The following is a 22,519-nucleotide window of genomic DNA, read 5'->3' as shown; positions in this document are numbered from 1 at the left end:
AAGTTTAGCATCTTCAAATCTCTTAGCCTTCTCTTACAAGAAAACTCCTATAAATTGGGTTCATTTGTATAATCTGAGATAATCTAATCTTAAGATCTTTAACTTACTCACATCTGCAAACTACTTGTTTTTGGTCATAGAAGGTAACATCCACAGGTTCTAGATACTCAGATGAGTCTTTGGAAGGAAGCTGGGGAAGGGATAGGAAGCGGCATTTAACCTAGTCTGGGTATTAATCTCCGGAGTCAGCACAATGTAGCATGTACTAGTGGGAAAAACACTGATTGAATAACTTAGTAGAACTGTGTATCCACATGTCACTTTTGATCTTTGCCTTCAAACAGGCCTCTCCACGCAGGAAAACATGGTTCTTGATAGTTTAACCTTTAAGACCCTCTGCTGCTACTCCTGGAAAAAGATGCTTAGTTTCTTCCTCAGTTTCCTTGTTTGTTCCATCAAGTCTCCAAGTCTGTTATAACAACCTTGAGAGAACAATCATCTGAAATTTTGTATTTGTGCTCTATCTTTACAGGAATGTTTTTTGATCATGACTTTTGCTTAAAAATCATTGTGCAAGAATGCTAGGTATGTAATTTGTTCTAGTTACAAAGGTTCTAGATCAATGTCTTTATGTATTTCAGAGACTGAGTCTTGCTGTCACCAGTCTGGAGAGCAGTGGCGGCACAATCTCAGCTCACAGCAACCTGCACCTCCTGAATTCAAGCGATTCTCCTGTCTCAGCCTCACAGGTGGCTGGGGATTATAAGCACCTGCCACCATGCATGCCCAGCTAAGTTTTGTATTTTTAGTATAGACGGGGTTTCACCATGTTGGTCAAGCTGATCTCAAGCTCCTGACCTCAGGTGACCACCCGTCTCGGCCTCCCAAAGTGCTGGTAGGAATACAGGCCTGAGCCACCATGCCCAGTCTACATTGATATTTTTAATTCTATTAAACCTAATGTCCTCTATCACAAAAAAATTACTAGTTCCCTTTTTGCAATCCCAAGCTGAAATTCATAAAACATACCCACCCAGTTTTGGAAGCAATAAAATCTACACATAAAATTCACAATACTTTGTATTCCAATGTCAATTATCTTGCCACAGCTACGTTAGAAAATACCAAATTCCCTCAATTCCAAAATGCTGGCAGGAGGTACTACTACGCCCACTAAACACCACTCCTCTTGATAATTGGGCCCTGGTATACTTAATGTATGAGTTTTACCATTTTCCCATGCTACTTAATTTCTGTCACGTAAAACTATATTTCGTGGACTTCTACCTGAAGCTATTTTGTGTGGCTATTTGACACTTTAATTCACTCTTCTCTATTTGAACATCAGCCCCGTGATAGTGGGAATCTTGCACCTTTTCAGTGCCTAGCACATGGAAGTACAATACACATTTGAACAAAGGAATGAATAAAGTGTTACCTTTTTGATAAACCAAAGCACTTCGAAGCTGGAATGACTTACCAATTATTTGCATTGATTATACCAAGACTAGGAGGTTGGGGTGAAACTGACTTGCCTGTGGTCATAGCTATTAAGTGGATGAAGCCAGACCATCTGAATCCCCATCCCATACCCTTGTATACAGGCATTATACAAGCATACAAGCATGACTTCAGTTCAATCCTCTAGTAACTGAATAGATTTTTCTGTATAATGACAGATATTGTGTCCTAATTAGTCAACAGATTTGAAAATGACCATTTCTGGTGAAGATGAGAAATATTTAGTGTGTCCTCACTGAGATGACAGCTTTCACTTTTATATCAATCTCCCACATCTGACCTATATAACCCCAAACTACACACTCGGGGGTGCTGAAGTACTACTTTCACTATGGTAATTAACCAATATAGTAAGTACTCTTTATTTTTTTCTCATCAACCTTCTAGAAAGACAGCTTTCTTGTTGAGGAAAAACGGCATACTTTACAGATGGTGTGTGAAAGGAAATAGTGAAAGGGAATACAAATTGCTGAGAATGACATGTGCCAAGGGCTACTTTGCAATATTAGTTTATGAATTTTGCCAGCTCAGTAATGTTTTAGCAATAGCACACCACTTGGAGGTTTTTCTTGTTTGTTCCATTCAAAGAGATGTTGCATCTTAACAGCATACAAAGCAATATCTAGCAGCATTTGGGTCTGCTTAGATTTAGAAGTGAGCTGAGAGAGCACTTTATATTTGTTTTTGATTTCTCCATGTGAGAGGAATGCAATGATTTCCAGCAACTTTGAAAGTCATATTGTGAAAACAAGAGAAATACAAGTAAGAAAGGAACACAGGTGCATTTAAGAAAAAGCTAGTGCGAGAGACTAAAAGTCGATGATTTGTTTCTGGAAGCCACTGACCCATTTACAATCTACTTTAAGCACAGAGATGAAGCCTATAAACTTGCCCAAAACCATGGATATGAGTTAGTAAAGGAAATATTTCAAACGTAACTTAAGCTTGGGTCTTTAGGAAGAAAGGCCGATTTCTTCCTAATCTTATTTTATTCAAGACTTGCAAAAAATCTTGACGCAAAAGAGGCTTATACTAAGACACTCTCATCCCATAGGCTGCCTATATGGTGAGGAAATTTTACATTTTTAAACAATGGATTGCTTCCTAACATCTAATGATCACTTGGTCTGAATTACTAAGAAATTTAAGCTTGGTGACAGTACAAATACATTGTATCACGTAAATTGCCAGGAACTGTAAGTAAATCATTGTCATAGGTGGTCAAGACATTGAACTATGTGGTAGCCCAAACTCGACCTATGGGAAACCAACGTCCACATGGAGAGGTGATCTGTCCAAGGTCCTGAAGTATACTAACGGTAAGTCCTATGTTGGGAATTGGTGTGCTTACTCCTTGTTTTTCACTCATTAAGAGCACTTTCTTGAACACATTATCCACTTTTGAGAATCAGTTTTCCTAATCTATAACATGAATATAACCATAGTATTATAGTGTGTTTGAAGACAACACTAAAGTTCTCAGTGTGGGCTCTTGTGTGTATTACACACTAAAACATCTTGAGTGATTTCCATAATCATATTCTCACCTTTATGCAAGGGTCTTGCCCTAGGTACGTGTCTAAAGTATGAAACAGAAGGGTCCGATTAGGGGAAATGCACTGAAAATCAAACTCAAACCAGTTGTTTCAAGTTGTATACATTACACCTTAGCCAAAATTTCTTAATTAGGCATTCTATGTGCATGACTCATTAATCTTTAAATGAGAGGTTCTCATGGGCAAGTATTCATTTCGTGGCTTTAAACCATCAGGGAAGATAAGATTCCATCTTATCAATACAGGTGGTTTTTTCTTTCCTTTTTAAATCTTAGAAGAAAGTTTAATGTAAGGCTACCCTCTTGGTTTTCTGGGACTGAATTACAAAACTAAAATGTTTATTTTACTTAAACTGCCCGTAGTGAAGCTGAGAAGATTAAATCCTACTGGAGTCTATCTAAACCATAGTGAAGGGGTAAAGAGATAACATGAGGTCAAGTCTTTATACAGCTAGCTGCCCAGCCAGCTCAACCAGTTTGTTCTCCATTGCCCCGAGTCTAACCTGACTAAAACATTTTATAAACAAGACTTTCAAATTCAGATGTGAAAATCCAAATAAAAAGGTGATACCTAACTGCGTTCATTTATAGAAGCAAGCTTGTTTAATGTGTGCAGTTGCTGTATGTAGATGATATAAATATAAACAGACAGAACAGATGGCTTAATAAACCATTAGCTCTAGTAAAGTAGGACCTGACTTGTTTATTGCTACATCCTTAGTACTTAGAAGTGTTGTGTAAATCGTGAGTAAACTTGAGGGGAATGCATCCACATTGCCAATCATCTAGTGGCAATAGGTGAGCATGCATATTATCTAGTCCTAGAAGGTGTTCTCAAAGGTAGCTAGAATCTTCATTTCAGACAGGGAAACCAAGGTTCAGAGGTGATGTCACTCAGTGAGAAAGGAGCAAAGGCAGAATCTGAAACACAGGCCCTGAGTCTAATTCTCCCTTTATGCACAACCCCACCTCAGCCATATTGCTGTGACAGAATTTTACCTCAGAAAACTTCTGACCAGACACAGTGCCTCATGCCTGTAACACTTCAGGAGGCTGTGGTAGGCAGATCACCTGATGTCAGGCATTCGAGACCAGCCTAGCTAACTTGGTGAAATCCCGTCTCTACTAAACATATAAAAATTAGGTGTGGTGGTGGGTGTTTGTAATCCCAGCTACTCGGGAGGCTGAGACTGGAGAATTGCTTGAACTCAGGAGGCAGAAGTTGCAGAGAATCAAGATTGAACTGTTGCACTACAGTCTGGGTGACAAAACTGAAACTTCAGACCACGAATTGTCTCAAGATAGCACCACACTCTTGGTTTTGGGATGTCAGAGAATATATTGTGTAAAGGAGGCAACGGAATTGGCAGAGTTGGACAAAATTACATTTTCTCTGACAGATCACTTTCTCCTTTCATTCACTAGTACTTATATTCAGTTTTCTCTTGCAAAAACTAGAGAAGGATCAGGATTAAGACTCGTCAAGAACAAAGAGGAAAAATGTGTGCATATATTCTACATCCACTAGTGGACTTGGAGCAAAATTTGTACCGTTCTGAAAAGTGATTCAGCTCTGTAATTTGAGATGCTTTTAATCATTCAATACTCTATTTTCTACCTTGGATCCTAATTATTTTTCCATCTTGTGTTTATTTTATAAATGGCATAAAATTCTTTTTTGGGGGAAAGTAATGCAAATATATCTGTGCCTCTCTGTATTCACGCAAGTACCTGCATGCTCCCCTTTAGCTATTCAATCTTGAGCCTTTGAACTTCAGCCAGTACAAAGGAATAGAAATATTGCTGGCACTAACCTCAATTAGAGCCAGCCAAAATAAGCGGGCGCATGCTGAGTGTCTGTTTTTCCTATCCTGGGCTCCAGGAGCAGCCCATCACAGGATTCTAGCCCAACCTCACCCTCTGGAACAAGAGCCGTTTCTCTCTTGCATGCTCTAGGGCCCTAAATCTGACTTCCTTGGAGGGGAGGACAGGTCTTGTCTGCCAAGGGTAATGGAGGCCCCTGCATCTGTCATGCGGATGCATCCAGCACTCTTGCCAGATCCAGCACGCTGATCCATTATGCTGACCTGCTAATACTAACATTAGTGTGGGACTGCCCAGAGCCAAGAGCTGGAAACAAAATCTGTAGCAAGGAGCTTCTCAGACCAGCCAAAATGAACCAGGACTTATTCTATTAGAATATTTCGTTTGCTCCAATAACAAGAACTCTATTGAGATTGGTTAATTCAATTCTGCCCATCTTATCAGATTTATTTTTAATGAAACTGAACAATAGTTTCATTTGTTACGTTATTAGTTTTCCCAGTAGAAGCAACGAGGCTTTAACACTGAAAGCGAAGCGGACAAGCTTTGCCAGTATCTTTGGCTTATCAGTGGTGCATGCCAGTTTGGATATTACACAGTGAAATGCTTCTGTCCTCTTCTGGGTCTACTTTCTTGCTTATGGGACTTAGAGCTGTGAAGCCATCTTTTCTCATGTAACTTCCTGAACCTCATCTAATCTTGTCATTCCCTTGTTAATACACCTGCCTGGGATCCTGATTGCCCCACTTCCACCTGTTGCAAGCTAAGTGACATTGTCAAAGTGGCTCAACCTACCTAAGCCGCCTCTTAAATTTGCAAAATGGCAATAACATAAATTGCTGCATAGCTTTTAAACATAAGGATTAAGTGTATCTTACAAATGTGTAATACTTGGCATATGTTTTATCATTGAGCTTTATATTGCTCAAATGTGTTTGTCTACCCAGCACTTTTTCTAAGTACCTGTCAGTAAGTACTCAAATACTTAGGTTGATAGCTGTGCCCAGTGTTCCAATCATTCTACTTGATTGTGTCTTCTCTGGAACCTCTTATCCTTTCAAAATTTCGTACAAACATCCCTTTCTCCAAACATCCTCCATTGTTCAAAGGATCCAACCTGCCAGCAAAACCCTCACTTTGTGGTACATTTAGGAAAAAATTCACCCTGATTGAAAACAAGTCTACCATATGTGTTTAAACAGAAATATTGAGATATGATAGTTGTCTTAAGTGGGGTTCCCAGAAGTAGAACCTTTTCTTCCTGGCCATGGGATTTGAGTGAGGGAACTCAGGAGAAACTGGTAAAAATGAGTAAGGAAAGAATAGGTGAAAACCGTAAACTAGACAAAAATGTGATTTCCTGGGAAGTCTAGCTACAGCCTCATCCCAGGGAAATCTTTACAATTGTTGCTTACACCAGAGGCTTCCCACCCACGGGAAGGGGGACTGGGTGGATGCACAGCCACATGAGTTGGGTGTGGGAAAATATGCATAACCTTCTAAACCCTTTAAAGTGGTTTCTACCAGTCAAGGTCAAGTAAGGGTACGGAGGTGGATGAGCACCACAATCCAGCAGTATTTCGGCAATGGGATGCTGGCCTTGTAAGAAAATGGAAAAAACGGAACCTCTAATGCTATACACACAACAGTCAAGACACTGGGTTTGGAATACATGCAAGAGGCTTTTGTTTCAGCAACTCAAAACTTCCCAGAAACAGCAGCCACAGGCCTGAAGCCAAGAGATGCCTGGAAACAGCTTGATGATATTCAAGACTTGAGTCATTTATTATTTCTTAGAGGAGGAAAAATTTTTGGCAGTGCAATTTTTGATACCTTCCCTCACCCCCATCCCACTTCCATTTTGAACATGTTTAATTGGAGGGTTGTATAATTAATTGCATGTCTATTGCAATATGGTGTTTACTTACAAAGCACTGTGGGCCATGTCAGTGATTAGCCGTTTTTTCTGATGTCTGTCAGAGTGCTAATTACAAGCAAACGTGGTACACGTTCTCTGAAAAAGACGGGAGTGTGACGACAAGGTTTCTCTCGATTCTCTGCATGTTCCCTTTATCCGGATGGTGCACTGCTTGGTTTCTGCAGTTGCTGATGCGGCAGCTTGGAGAAGGGATGCCAGGAATCAAAGATGATGTAAGTTTCTGACCATGGTACAACTGTATTGTCATCTCGGGGGCAACCCCCCGGAATGTGCTCCTGGCGCTGGAGATTCTAAAGAGTCAGACAACCTGTGACCAATAAATCAGCTGGAAATCCTCTGCTTACTCAGGCCCTGCCAGACAATTATGCAGTGAAATGTTCTAATTGTACTGATTTTAATGTTAATACCCATTTCCATAATTTCTCTGGATCTTTACGGCGCTGTTTAATACTTGCCAATGAAGCAAATGAACTAGAAGGAACACTCGCAGATGGCTCATGTTTCCCATTAAGCCGGCACACGAAGATCTGCTTTGTCTTCCGTTTTGGTTTGGGCAGCCGTGCTTGTTCACAAAGAAGCAGGCCCTGAAACCTTGCCCAACTCTCTAAATGGCTTCCTTGAAACCAACTCATCCTAAGGGGGAATGGGAGACACAGGGAACACAGCCCAGTGTCTTTTGCTGGGTCCAGTGTGGGCCCCTGAGCACTCCTGGCTGGGTTTCTTCCTCCCCAGATTACTCTTTGTGTCCCAGGATGGCTCCCACTGCCATATAGGGATGCTGTCTTATACCACTACCCTCTCACTCTTGCCATTGCATGTCTGGAAAGTCCTCATGTGTCTTCATGCTTAAAGGTTCAAACTCTTCTCTGACCCCCTTGCCCTTAGAGAAGTTACATTACAGGTTTATCTCCCTAGCAGTCGGACACTGCTGGTGCTCAGTATCTAGAAATAAAGCATAGAATAAGTGTGGCAATTCCTCAAGGATATTGAACTAGAAATGCCATTTGACCCAGCAATCCCATTACTGTATATATCGAAATGATTATAATTCATTCTATACACATGCACATGTATGTTAATTGCAGCACTATTCACAATAGCAGACTTCGAACTGACCCAAATGCCCATCAGTGATAGACTAGATAAAGAAAATGTGGCACATACACACCATGGAATACTATACAGCCATAAAAAGAGGTCATGTTCTCTGGAGTGACATGGATGAAGCCGGAAACCATCATTCTCAGCAAAGTAACACAGGAACAGAAACCACCACGTGTTCTCATAAATGGGAGTTGAACAGTGACAACACATGGCCACAGGGAGGAGAACATCACACATTGGGGCCTGTTGGGTGAGGTCAAGGGGTGTTGAGAGCGTTAAGGCAAATGCCTATTAAATGTGGGGCTTAAAACCTGGATGATGGGTGATAGGTATACATGTGCCATGGCGGTTTGCTGCACCTGTGATCAAACATGCACGTTCAGCATGTGTATCTCAGAACTTAAGTAAAATAACACTATTTAGAAAGTTATACCCAATACATATGTCTTTGGGTCTCACAGCAGCCTTGTGTTTCTTTACATCAATAGGAACACAAATCCGTATTACATAGTCGTTGCTTGTTTTGCCTTTCTCACCAATGAAGGTAGAACTCCCAGAGTTTAGTCAATCCCTATGGTTCTCTTCAGAGTATCAGGCTCTCTTCAAGTCACTATGTAAAGTATACTCTGGTTGGCAAAAACCTAACTCTATCCAGAATTGGTTAAAAGGTAGACTGTGAGTGACTTAGGTAATAAGGTGAGGGAGGCATAGGAAACAGGGAATGAAATGCCATCAAGATATTTTGCATTGTTCAGCTCTCAGTAGGAGCTCTTACTCTCCCAAACAAGCTGACTCTCAAGTCAGAGCTGTGGCTGATAAAGCTATAACTCAGCTGTGTACTTAGCACATGAGAAAGGAAAGATGACCCTTTTCCATCTTTAGATCTTAGAACCCCAGAAAAGGGTGAATTTCATGCTTGGGTCACAGACCCACTGTCTGGACCAATCACTGGTGGGGGTGGACAGCATTGGTGTACTTTGGTCAGCTTGGTTCAGGTGTTTGCTTATGGTGGGACCTAAAGCTGTGAAGCTATCAGGCATGGAAGAGGTGGGGACCTACAGATCCCACGTGACTGTTGTGATGGAGCTGTCCCCTCAAGGGAGAAGGCAGTACAGATGCAATGACTGAAGCCTTTGTTCGCACATTCCCCGTAGTGTCTACTGTGGGCAGCAGGCATCATTTCTTAGTCTTATTTTTCATTTATTTAGTTAATGTCTGTCTCTACCACCAACTGAAAGCCGGGGCTATTCACAAGTGACTCAACTTGTGCAGAGAAAACACTTGCTAGATGAATGTGTGACTTAGTTTCACTCGTATCAAATTCCTGACATCTTAATCTTCAGGATTTGAGAACAAGAAAATTCCTGGGACTCCTCCAGATATTTCCCCGTGTAAGTTTCCTTATACTTTATGTAACACTAATGCATGACCATAATAAAGTGAATTTTTTTTGTAAAGCGAATAATTCTGTAATACTAAACGTTTTAGATCTTCTGTAACATATATGACTTATAAACTGACATTGTGAGTATGTTAGATACCTCAGTAATATGTTAGAATCATTTCTAATAGATATTTGATCATAGAAAATATTACTAAAATGAACTTTAGATGAAAATTGCTACACAAATGGACTATTTCACTGTTTAATATTTTAGTCATCCTTAGGTTGACTTTAAAACAAAACATTGTCTTATACAAAATTGTTTTTTTTGGTAAGAAATGGTCAAAACATGGAAACACCTTTCATGTTGCATTGATGTTGGTGGGACTGAGTCCAAGACTTTTCAAACTTCGTGTTATATATCTTCATGTAAGCCCGTGTCCTTTCCAAATGAATGTCTGTATATTTAGCTTTATAAGCCACTGTAGGCTGTAAAAATATTTAAACACGGGCATACACAAGTGAGCATCATTGGATAGTATTTGAGTAATGTTTGTATCTCCTAGCAAGATTAGCAGTACTACAGAATTACATGTTGAAATTGACTACTTAAACTTATTTCATTTCCAAAATTTGCTATATCTTGGAATGCCACTCACAGTATTTTCATACACTGTGCACATAAACTTTCGGTGCTATTTTACTTGCAAGAATGATTTACCATTAACAGCCACATAGGGCCACAAATAGACCCTTATAGCATGGCAGCAAGAACAAGTAAGTCTGATGGCTTGGTTTATATTCTTCTCCTGTGTGCTCCTGGCCCTGTTCCAGAAATGTCCATCTTTGACTCATGTCAGTGTTTCCTGCTCTTACATTCAATGCGACATCAGTGGTTTCCCTAGAATCAGTAATGTCTCTAGGCCAGGAAAACATTCCCATGTGGATATATTAAGCCATACCTGGCATAGAGGCTGATAATAGTGGGCTCTACTACTTCCGTGAAACTAACAACAAGGAGCTTCTATATAGTCTATGCCTCCTAAATACTAAGTACCCAGTGCCAATTTGGGGCTTAGGGTATGTCACATTGTACCAATTTTGCAACTTAGGGGTGCTGAGCTCATAAGGATCCTGCCCCAAATCACATAGCCTGAAAGTGACAACTGGATTCAAACCCACCTCAATCTGGCTTCACTTCATCACACTCCCTCTACTCTTAAGGCATCAGTTTTGATATATTTTCTGTCATTTCTATGTTTTTCTCTTGAATGAGTGAAGACTGCTATTGGCGGTACTACTACTGCTGTTCTATAACAATTTATAGAATGCTTAAAATGCATTGGTATTTAAACTGCACTAAGTATTTTATACATTCCCATGTTATACAATGTCATCCAACAACCAGATCCCTGATGCCAGAGCTTGTATTATCTTCATTAGACCAAAGGGGAGCCTGAGGCTTTAAGAAGCTGTCCCAAAGTCACTTGATAAGTGACAAAGCTGGTGAACGAACACAGTTCTGTCTCACTTCAAAGCTCTTGTTAAACACGGCACACATTGCTTCCCACAATAAGCAAATGATGCCAGTTCTCCCCTGGAAGTTCTTGGAAGGATACTTTTACTCAGAAGTAGGACTCATTATATAAACATTGATGTGAGGTTTGGGATGGGGCAGAGGGAGGGGAGTGATAGGTAGCCTATGGGGAAGGGCACCACGAATGATCAAATGGCAATAGATGATAGAGCTGGAAGTCTTGGAGAGCCCATCTAGGTTATTGACCAGATGGGGAACCTAAGGCATGGAGGAGTGCAGACATCAGCAACCTCAAAGCACGATGTGCTAGGCAGTTCCGAGCCCTTTACGTGCATCTACTTGCATCCCCACTGCAACCCTCATTCAAGAATGAGAATTCTGTAAGGGGAGGCTAACTAGATTGCCCAAAATCTTGTAACTAGGAAGTGATGAGAGGAGGCCTGGAGCCCAGTGCTCCTGCTCTGTGCAGGTTCGTTTTCGGTCTTCCCTTTCTGGACCTGGACCGAAGGGGCGGTGTTATTACTGAGGCGGCCCTTAGCAATCCGGCTGCATGATTTCCTTTTGAGGGGAAGGAATGCAGGAGACGGTAGATAATGCTCTTGCAGGTTTTTACACTCAATGGGCATTTGTCCTAGATACTGGGGGGGAGGGGCGTTCTGTGTGTACCAAAATTTCATTTAAGAGATTCATTTGAAGTTTGAGAGACTGAGGACAGGTGACAGACTCATTTCTACAATCCTAGGCTAAAACGGAAATATAAAGCACATATTCACCTTAGTGCCAGACACCTAAAGTGCTTTCAGACCCAGAGATATAGTGTCATGGTGCTATTTGCAGAAGTGTTTGACTCGGCCATAAGGGGATCGTTTCATTCAGTTATGTTTAAAATCATGTAGCCAAAAACTAAAGCATTTTGCTCTGTGCGAAGACTTTTGGTAATTTACACTCTTCTATTGTAGGGCGGGACGTGTGTGTTTGGAACTGGGGGCGGGTTGGGGATTGTGTATATATACTGTATTCCTTTTGGCAAGTAATGCATTTAATCTATGTGGAGTTTTAGTCTACTATGCTAATCAACTGTGTTGTACTATCTCTTTAACATGACAAATCTGAGTATTTTTAGAGTTGCATCATTTTGAGAAAGTTTGTCTTGTAACATGTGAAAATAGCATTGCATTTTCTTATGGTGCATGCTCAGCCAAATAAGTCATTTTGGGTATGAATAGAGTCCTTATTCCTTAGTTTGTGGATTATCTTAAACTTTTTGTAGGTTGATTTGGATGTGATTTCTTGGTAAAAAGGGCAAGGCACAATATTGCCATAAACTTTCAGTAAAGGCTTGTGATAAGTTATCTGATCCACAGGAGTATTTACAGTCAACAAGGTATGTGTCATCAACAGCTTGTGAACTTGGTTGCAAACTGAGTTTACTTGTCCATTAGGCCATTGATGGGCACAGACTCTACCCCATTTCCCAGAGTCATATAAAATGACTGTTAGACTATTGGCTTCAAAGGAGAATTCTCCTTATTCCTCCTCCTAATCCCCTCACCCCCAGCATGACATTCTGAAACTGCATTGTAGTCAAAAACACCAGTCACCTTGTCTAGACCTTCAGCTAGGAAAGGATGAGTAATGCAAACCAGTGTGTGTTAACTTTTTTTTTTTTACTTATTTTAGACTAAGGGGGTTACATATGCAGGTTTGTTACATGTATATAGTGTGTGATACTAAGGTTTCGGGTACAACTTATCCCGTCACCCAGGGGGTGAGCACAGTACCCAACAGTAGTTTTGCCTTCCCTCCCTCCCTCCCTGCTGTAGCAGTCCCAATTGTCTGTTATTGCCATCTACATTTCTGTGAGTATTCAATGTTCAGCTGCTACTTATCAGTGAGAACATGTGGTATTCGGTTTTCTGTTGCATTAGTTCACATGGCCACTAGTTGCATCTATGTTGCAAAGGACATGATTTTGTTCTGTTCTTATGGCTGCATAGTATTCCATGCCATGTGTGGACCATGTTTTCTTAATCCAGTCCACTGTTGGGCACCTAGGTTGATTCCAAGTGTTTGCTATTATGAGTAGTAGTAGTACAGCAACTCTATTTTGATTCTTCCAAACGTGGATGACCTGCAGATCACTGAAATAACTCTCACATGTATACCAAGGGTTTTGTTTTAGGTAGAATTTATATGCAGTGAAACACAATCTGTCAGGCAGATCAGCTAGATTTGACAAATTTCATGTATCTGTATAACCCACATGCCTAGAAAGATAAAATGCTCACCCTCATAGAAAGGGCCCTTCATTTTACCTTCCTAATAAATCCCCACCACCTGCGATCCCATACTCCAAAGACTCCATTGACCTGATTGCCATCACTATTAGGTTTTCCTGCTTTCAATTTTTAATATAAACGAAATGATACGGAATGTACTCATTGGTGTTCGCCTTCCTTAATATTAAGAATCATACATGGTACAAAAACAACTTTAATTTTTTAGTAGAGATGACCAGGTCTTCTATGTAACTCAAATTGGTTTTGAACTCCTGACCTCAAGCCATCCTCCCACCTTGGCTTCCCAAACTTTTGGGAATACAGGCGTGAGCTACTGTGCCCAGCCCTTGTCTTTTTATTGCTGAGTGTTCCATTGTAGGTAGAATTGCATTACAGTTGAACCATTGTTGATGGGCTATTTGAAATTTTGTATTTTGAATAAAACTATGTACAACATGGGCTGAATGTTTGTGTCCCTCAGACTCATGCGTGGAAGCCCTAATCCAGTGTGGTGGAACTGTGGCCTTTGGGAAGAGATGAGGTTTAGAATGAGGTCGTGAGAGATGGTGCCCTCATGCTAGGATTAATGCATTTCTAAGAGAAGATGGATCTCTCTGGTCTGACCTTCCTTCCTCAAATACTAGGCAAATGTCTTGGGGAGAGGTCTTGTAGACATGACTGTAAGAGGCTTGAAAGCTTTCTAAAGCACATCAGGACTGTTACCAGGATGGGTTTGCTAAGGATCTTGATCCAGAGGCATAAAAAACTGGAACGGTCTCCTTAACCATTCCAACTACAAATTTCCTGGAAGTTTAGAGGTTAGCTGTTTTAATGAGTCAAATGGTCAGTCCCCATCACCCACAATCCCATACTCTAAAGACACCATTGATCTGATGAGAACTGTTCCATGAGTCCAAATGGTACCTAAAGGATATGTGCTGCTCTGTTCCTTCTCTTGTTCTTGCCTTGGAAATTCCAGCGCTGCTCTGTCTGAAAAATTCTGGTTCAGGTGGTCCCCTAAGCACATCAGCTAAATCAAGTCTTTGGCTCCTGAGTCACTTAGACTATTTTTTTCTTAAAATTGTTCAAAGTTAAATTGAACAAAGTGTTAGAGGTTTATTATGTAAGCAAAGTAAAGCCAGGTACATGGGTAAAAAGACTTTGGAACATCAGGGAGTTAGGTTATTTCGTACAGGTGTCTCCTGAGATTCATGAGAAGATGGCAGGAAAAGAATAGGGTCAGATTATTGGAGGTATGTTTACCATTTTGAAACTACAGGTACTTGTTTTTAGAAATTCATTCTACAGTTGAGGACTAAAAGATGTCATCCAGAAAAGCTTAGCATAAATGTTTATTTAGAAAACCTATTTCAATGCCAAGTGCATTAGTTCATGCCTGTAATGCCAGCACTTTGGGAGGACGAAGTGGGCAGATCATCTGAAGTCAAGAGTTCGAGACCAGACTGACCAATATGACGAAACCCCCATCTCGACTAAAAATCCAAAATTAGTCGGGCGTGGTGGCGCATGCCTGTAATCCCATCTACTTGGGAGGCTGAGGCAAGAGAATTGATCCAACCCAGGAGGCAAAATTTCAGTGAGCCAAGATCTCACCATTATACTCCAGCCTGGGCAACAAGAGTGAAAACACCATTTCAAACAAACCCCTAATCTCAAATTTTACTTTCATATTTCTTTTGATTCTTAATAGTTAAAGTAGACTTGAAAACAATATCAAGCGTGATGATTAACACTGAGTATCAACTTGATTGGATTGAAGGATGCAAAGTATTGATCCCTGGGTGTGTCTGAGGGTGTTGCCAAAGGACATTAACATTTGAGTCAGTGGACTGGGGGAGAGGTAGACCCACCCTCAATCTGAGTGGGCACCATCTAATCAGCTGCCACTGTGGCTAGGATTAAAGGTGGAAGAACATGAAAGGACTTGGACTTGCTGAGTCTTCCAGCCTTTGTTTTACTCTTGTGCTGGATGCTTCCTGTCATCAAACATTGCACTCCAGGTTCTTCAGCTTTTGGACTCTTGGACTTATAACAGTGATTTGCTAGGGGCTCTCAGGCCTTTGGCCACAGACTGAAGACTGCACTGTCGGCTTCCCTACTTTTGAGGTTTTGAGACTCGGACTGATCCACCACTGGCTTCCTTGCTCTTCAACTTGCAGATGGCCTATCATGGGACTTTACCTTGTGAATGTGAGTCAATTCTCCTTAATAAACTCCCTTTTATATATACATGTAGTCTATTAGTTCTGTCCCTCTAGAGGAAACTAATACATCAAGAAATTGGAAACAGAACCAAATACCTGGTTTTGTTTGACTTCTAGAATATGGTAATTGATTTGACTTGAAAAGTCTCAGAAATTTGGGTTGAGCTTTAGTCTGAGTGTATCCACTGCACATGAGATTCTTTCTCCTCTGGCACAACACACACACTTTTGGGTTTTATTTGTGCATCAGAAAAGAATATATCTTTGAGCAATTTGGGAGAGTTTATAAAATTTGTGCTGCTCATTCTAAACTCTGGCCCAGTGTCTTAGTTTTTCACAGAGTTCTGAGAAATTATGTGAGCTGCCCAAAGACTTATTCCTTCTGATAACAATGGCTAAAGCACTCAACATAGTTTGTCAAGCATGACTTAATTTTCTTTACAGTGAGTCTTGCTTCTCTAAACAACCTTAGGAGGTGGTAGGTATCATTACTATCCCCCCTTTGCAGATACGCAAACTGCATGTTGGTGGCAGATCAGATATGGTGAGGTTACTAAACTTCTCTTAACCACACCAGGAACCTCACCAGCAAGTTGTTTGACTTGGTTTTCAGCTAAGCAGAGAAGCGCAGAAAATGCATCACTGAGTTTCAGGTGTTCAACGGGAGACGTGAAAGCGACACACAAAGCATGCATAACTCAAGTTACATGGTTTTTCTGTCCCCACACCCACCGACCCAGCCCACACTGTTTCAGATACTGATGCTCAAGCTAGAGACATGGATTTGATTACACTGGTTCTAAACTGCCTCAGGCTTTCAATGAAGTCTTTAATTTTTTTTTTCCAGCTTCAATTTTCAGCTATAGTGTAACTTTTTTCTGTCGTTTTTTTTTTTTTTTCTATTACATGTGGAAATTTGTCTATAGAAAAACATTGTCCCGGTGCACCCAGTGGAGAGTCATGCCAGGGAACCAGGAAAAAAAAACCAATGAGCCTAGATAACTCTACACTTCAACCTGGCTCTCCCTTCTGAAGTCGAGAATGTCAAGCTGTCTCCTTTCTGTTGGAGATACTCCCCCACCCTGAATTTATCAGGCTGTGGAAAAATACCTGGAGTGAAAATAATCATGACAGCAATAACAACAATAGGTTTTATTGCACCCTAGGTGTGTGTGAAGCATAGTGCTAAGAACTTTATTTATTGTACCATTTAATTCTCTCCATAGCCTGTGGGGTTTCATAGTCTTATCCCATTTTATCATAGGAAGAAACAGGTTTCTACATGGGAAGTGCATCCCCAGGGTCATCCAGAAATGTGGGGAGAGGGCCGGGATTTGATACTTGGTTAGCGGGCCTGAAAAGCAAGTGCCTTGAATTCAGATAAGATTACAGATCCAGTTGATATGGTTTGGATTGGTGTCCCTGCCCATATCTCATGTCAAATTGTAACCCCCAATGCTGGGAGAGGTGACTGGATCATGGGAGGCAGACTTCCTCCTTGCTATTTTGAGACAGGGTCTCTGTTGCCCAGGCTGGAGTGCAGTGGTGCAATTTTGGCTCACTGCAACCTTCAACTCCCGGGTTCAAGCGATTCTCCTGCCTCAGTCTCCCAAGTAGCTGGGATTAGAGGTGCCCATGACCGTGCCTCTTAATAGAGATGGGGTTTTGCCATGTTGTCCAGGCTGGTTTGGAACTCCTGACCTCAGGTGATCCATCCACCTCAGCCTCCCAAAGTGCTGGGATTTAGAATTGTGAGCCATCTTGCCCAGTTGTTCTCCCTTGCTGTTCTTGAGATTGTAAGTTCTCATGCGATCTGCTTTAAGTGTGTAGCATGTTCTCAGTCTGTCTTCCTCCTCCTCCCACCATGGAGGACGTGCCTGCTTCCCTTTTGCTTTCTGCCATGATTTGTGAGTTCCTCCGCAGCCATGCTCCCTGAACAGCCTGTGGAACCATGTGAGTCAATTAAACATCTCAATTACCGAGTCTGAGGTTCTTTATAGCAGTGTGAGAACCAACTACTAATATACCACTTAACACCCATGAGGTATTATGAAAACAATAAGCATTTATGGGACATAGATGAAAGCTTCCTATTCAGACATTTGCATAGTGTTCTGGTCCTTATTTCAAGTCTTTTTCATCCATCAATGGCCATGCCAGTTTACACATGGTTTGGGAACAGTGAATTCCCACTTGTGGGGTCTCCACCAGTGCAAACAGATACACACAAGGAACTCGATTGCCTATCTTGAAACAGAAGGAACAAATGGGAAGAGAAGCTTAAATTGGAGAGAAACTTGTCTTTTCTTGTCTTTCCAGATCTTTCTGCAACCACCTGGGCTTGCTTCTATCACAAGGTACGAAACTGCCAAGTGGAGCCTTGTTGAGAACAGTAATTTTTTCCACCTGCTTATGGTGGCACTTAGGCAAGACTTGTTGAGAAGCACTTTCAATATGTCAGAGCACACTGACAGTAATATATATGTGTGTGTGTGTGTGTATATATATATATTTTAAAGTAGCCAATGGATATGTAACCCTAGATGGAAACTGACTGCTGGCCTCGCTCCTATGGGAATGTGGAACCTGTGTCTGAGGCAGGTCTGTCTCTTGCATCCATCAGCAGCTAAATGGTGCTTTTTAGCCAGTAAACAGGGCTGGCTATATTACTTCTCACCACAGTCTGACAAGTTATTTTCCCCATCTTTATTACAGAAGGAAACTTAGGTTGATGACTTCCAGAGTCATCCCAGGGACGTCCTGGAAAAAGCCAGAATTTACTACCTGATTCATCAGACTCCAAAATATCTGCTCTGAATTTGTACATGTGCCTGTTGGGTCCCAGGTGAACTTGGCATACGTTGTTCTAGCAGATCTTAAATATGAAAAGATTGATCGAATATATATTTTCATTTTCAAATGGAATAAACAATTATTCAAAGATCATACTTAGCCACTCCATGAAATTTTTAGAAAGCAGTATGTTTGTATGTGAATGAAGGTGGTATAACCATCAGATTCTATAAAAGGCCCCTGGGATGTTCTGGGAAAGCACATACCATTCTTATGAGCCCTGTTATGAGTTGGATAAGGTTCAGGATAGGAGCATGTGTTTATTCCACACTGTAGAACTTTTGAAAGATGAAATCAGGTATACAATACATGGGAACATCCCGGGCTTAGCTGCCATCTGTCAGTGTTAACATCAATGTGTTAACAGATGTGTTTTTTGCATTATTGGTAGATCCTTGAACTTTAAGTGATATGATGAAAAGCATCCCCAACAGAAAAATGAGGAAATATATTTAAGTTATAGTGGATGGAGAAGGGAGGGGAGAGGTTGTGTTGGGCGAGAGGGTGTTTAACCAAATCGTTTGGTTTGAGTGCCTCTGTATGAACACCAGAGTTTTAGTATCATTTGATTTTCACAACTCCGTTAATTATCCCCATTTTCTGATAAAACTGAAGGAAGTTGTGCATTTATAGCTATACAGCTAATATTTGCAGAGTTGGGATTCAAAGACCAGACATTGACTCAAAATCTCATGTTTGTAGACTTACTGATATTTCATTATTTAAAACTCAAACTACACTGACTGTATAATTGACATAAAGTGCACCCTAAGTGTGCTAGTCAATGAGTTCTTACCTGAAACTACTGCCAAATCAAGATAGTGAACACATCCAGTACCCTGAGTGTTTCCTGGTGCCCCTCCCTTGATTTCTCACCATTCAAACCCTGGCCCAAGGTCATCACTGCTGTTTTGTCTCCATAGTCTTACATGTAGGTGACTCTTCTCCCATCCAATAGCATTAATATATTTTTTCTTCCGATGCATGTGTGAAAGACTAATAAACATCCCAATGTTTAGCTAAATATCCTCCTGGGCCTATGAGTGGCCCTGAGGTGTGAGTCTTCCTTTGAATGCCCTCACTCCACAGTTTTCTGCAGGGCACTTTCTCTTGATGGTCTCTAAATCCCCAGGCTTACAGGGCAGAGGAAAGAGTTAGCAAAATCTTCAAGAGCTGACCCTTGTAGAGGGGGGGAGGGAAGCACAGCTGTTGGGTGGATGTGTTCCTGGAACCCACATGATCGTACAGTACAGTTTGATGCTAATAACTTAGCTCTCTGCTTACAAAAGGATTAAAAGAACATACACGTGACATGTCACTCCTTCCCCATACTACCATCTCCCTTTATTTCAGAGTTAAGGTTTCTCCAAAAGGGAAGCTGTCTTTGGATGTAGTGAATTTAAACCGTTAGGCATTGGATTAGGCCCTGATTTAAAGTTCTAGTTTTAATATTAAAAAGATGAGTGTTACTTTTATATCCCAGAGAAGCAATGTGTAAACAAATAAAAAATTCATTAGAGACAGGCTGCTATTGCTGAGATGAAAGTTTGATGTTACAGCTAGGCTTTCAAAAGCCTAAAACCCAGTCAGTGGGTCATTAGCTCAGCAGGCAGCCAAACTAAAAAAGAACAATTTTGAGGTGGGCAATGTCTGTGGTCTTCGTTTCTTCAAGGTTTCAAAAATTAACAGTATTTCCTCCCCATCTGGGAAAATGCTAACAGCTGCCGTCATGGTTATATTTCAACTATGCTTCTGAGTCTTGTTTGTTCAACTTTACCAACTAATCACGTGCCACTAAGCACAGAAATTGAGAAGTTTGAGGGCATGAAATATTGTAGTTCACTCAGTTCACAGCTGGGAAGTAGTTTTCATTTTGAAAATGCCATCAAGTCTCAGGGCTGAAATTCAAGGTCATGGACTCGACAGCATGCATACACACCTGTAGTTCTTCTGGACTTAAGTATTTTTAACTTTGGCAATGCAATATATTTCATGGCACACCATCTCTTGTGTGAAAAGGATGGAAACCTTGTTAATGACACTGATGCAAGCCTGGCCAATCAGAGCACCCTACTCCTACCAGGCACATTGATTGGTCTAAGGAGGAACAACCAGAATCCTTCTGCAGCGTATGCTTGGTCTTTGCTATACATGGTTCCAGCAAGGAAGAAAAAGCCATCTATTTAGCTAGGTTTTCTAAGTTGAAGCAATACAGGCTAAAGGCTGCCAGATGGCAACTACCCCAGCAAATAGAGGCAGCCAATTTGAAGAAGGGGAAAAAAAAAGGACTAAACAAAGTGAAATAGAGCCGAGAGATGAGAAAAGATCTCTGAAAAAGTTGCATATTTGTGGAATCGGGCATGTTTGAACTTGGTACTCAATACATCTCCAACACATTTGTTGCTGCTGAGCCAATTTGAGTTAGAGGTCTGTTTCTGCAACTGAATGAATCCAAACGAATATAATACAAAAAAATCTTTCCTCTAAGTCTGAGCATAGGGTAAATACCACTGTACGCAAATCATCCACTATCTTCTGTTTTTTAGTTCTTGCGCTTCTGCAACTCTTGCTGTCTTGGAGACTAGAAAGTACCTGTTATCAGACTGCGGTCATAGGATAGTAGAATGAGTAAGACTTTGGACTAATTCTGTGTCATTGAAAATGACAAAATTTCTCCTCTTTAAGGCTGAATAGTATTCCACTATGGATAAATGACATTTAAAAACCTATTAACTTACAAGTGGACACTTAGCTTATATCCACATCTTGACTATTATGAATAATGCTGTAATGAGTATGGGAGTGCAGCTATCTCTAACATTTAATCTCAATTCCTATGTGTACACATGTGTATATGTGTATATATCCTTCCAGAAGTGACTGCTGGATCATATGGTGATACGGTTTGGCTCTGTGCCACCTAGACCTCACCTTGAATTGTAATCCCCACGTGTTGTGGGAGGGACCTGGTAAGGGGGTAACTGAATCATGGGGGCGGGTCTTTCCTGAGCTGTACCTGTGAACAAGTGTCATGAGATCTGATGGTCTTATAAAGGGGAGTTCCCTGTAGAAACTCTTGCCTGCCACCATGCAAGATGTCTCTTGCTCTTCTGCCATGATTGTGAGGCCTCCCCAGCCATGTGGAACTGAGTCAATTCAACCTCTTTTATCAGTAACCCAGTCTTTGATAGTTCTTTATTAGCAGAGTGAAGATGAGCTAATGAATATGGTAATCCTATTTTTAGTTTGAGAAACCTCTATACTGTTTTCCAGAATGGCTGTGCCATTCCCACTGACAGTATACAAAGGTTCTTTACATCCTTGCCAACACCTGTTGCCTTTTGTCTTCTCGATGGCCATTCTAATAGATAAAAGGCGATATCTCATTGTGGTTTTAATTTGGATTTGCCTGGTTAACGATGCTGAGCATTTTAAAAATCCGTTTTTCACATGTCTTTTGAGAATATTTAGGTTCCTTGCCCATTTTTTAATATTTGTGTTCTTATTGAGTGACTTATGTTTCTTGCATATTTTGGATATGATCTCGTTATCTGATGTATGATTTGCAAATATTTTCTCCCTATCTATGGGTTACTTCTTCATTCTGATCTTAAGTGAAATAAGCGGGACATATAAATGAGAATATTGCATGATCCCACCAGAGGCTGGGGATATGAGTGTGTGGGGCCAAGGGAAATGGTCAAAAGGTACAACGTTTCTGTTCCTTACAGGAGGATTGAGTTCTGACCTTTTTCACATCAAGGTGGCCAAAGTTAATGTATTATACCTCAATTGTTAAAGGAATGGATTTTAAATGTCCTTACCAAAAATAAATAAGCATGTGAGGTGATGGATGTGTTAGCCTGACTTGCTAATTCTGCAATGTATACATGTATCAAGGTATCACATTGTATCCCATAAATATCCATTTATGTCATTTAAAAATAAAATTCAGCACTTGTATGTTTTAATATGTGGACAGACAGGTTCAAAAAATTCTCTTGCAACCCAGAACTCATTGTTCAGTATGAGTCTTGATACATGTAAGAAGGGATTTGGGAGGCCGTGCTGGATGAATCAAGAGGTCAGGAGTTTGAGACCAGCCTGAACAACATGGTGAAACCCCGTCTCGACTAAAAATATAAAAATTAGCTGGGTGTGGTGATGGGTGCCTATAATCCCAGCTACTCAGGAGGCTGAGACAAGAGAATCGCTTTGAACCCAGGAGGTGAAGATTGTAGTGAGCTGAGATTGTGCCACTACACTCCAGCCTGGGTGATAGAGGGAAACTGTCTCAA

General features: G+C 40.9%; 1 pseudogene; it reads left to right on the top strand.

Moving 5' to 3' along the window:
- Window positions 1-22,174: 22,174 nt before the first annotated feature.
- On the top strand, window positions 22,175-22,277 carry LOC119621248 (small nucleolar RNA SNORA40; annotated as a pseudogene).
- Window positions 22,278-22,519: the final 242 nt, after the last annotated feature.

The sequence above is a fragment of the Chlorocebus sabaeus genome, chromosome 5 (genome assembly GCF_047675955.1).
Source record: "Chlorocebus sabaeus isolate Y175 chromosome 5, mChlSab1.0.hap1, whole genome shotgun sequence".
NCBI lineage: Eukaryota > Metazoa > Chordata > Mammalia > Primates > Cercopithecidae > Chlorocebus > Chlorocebus sabaeus.
Note: the sequence above shows the minus strand (reverse complement) of the source record. Positions and strands in the feature narration are given on the sequence as shown.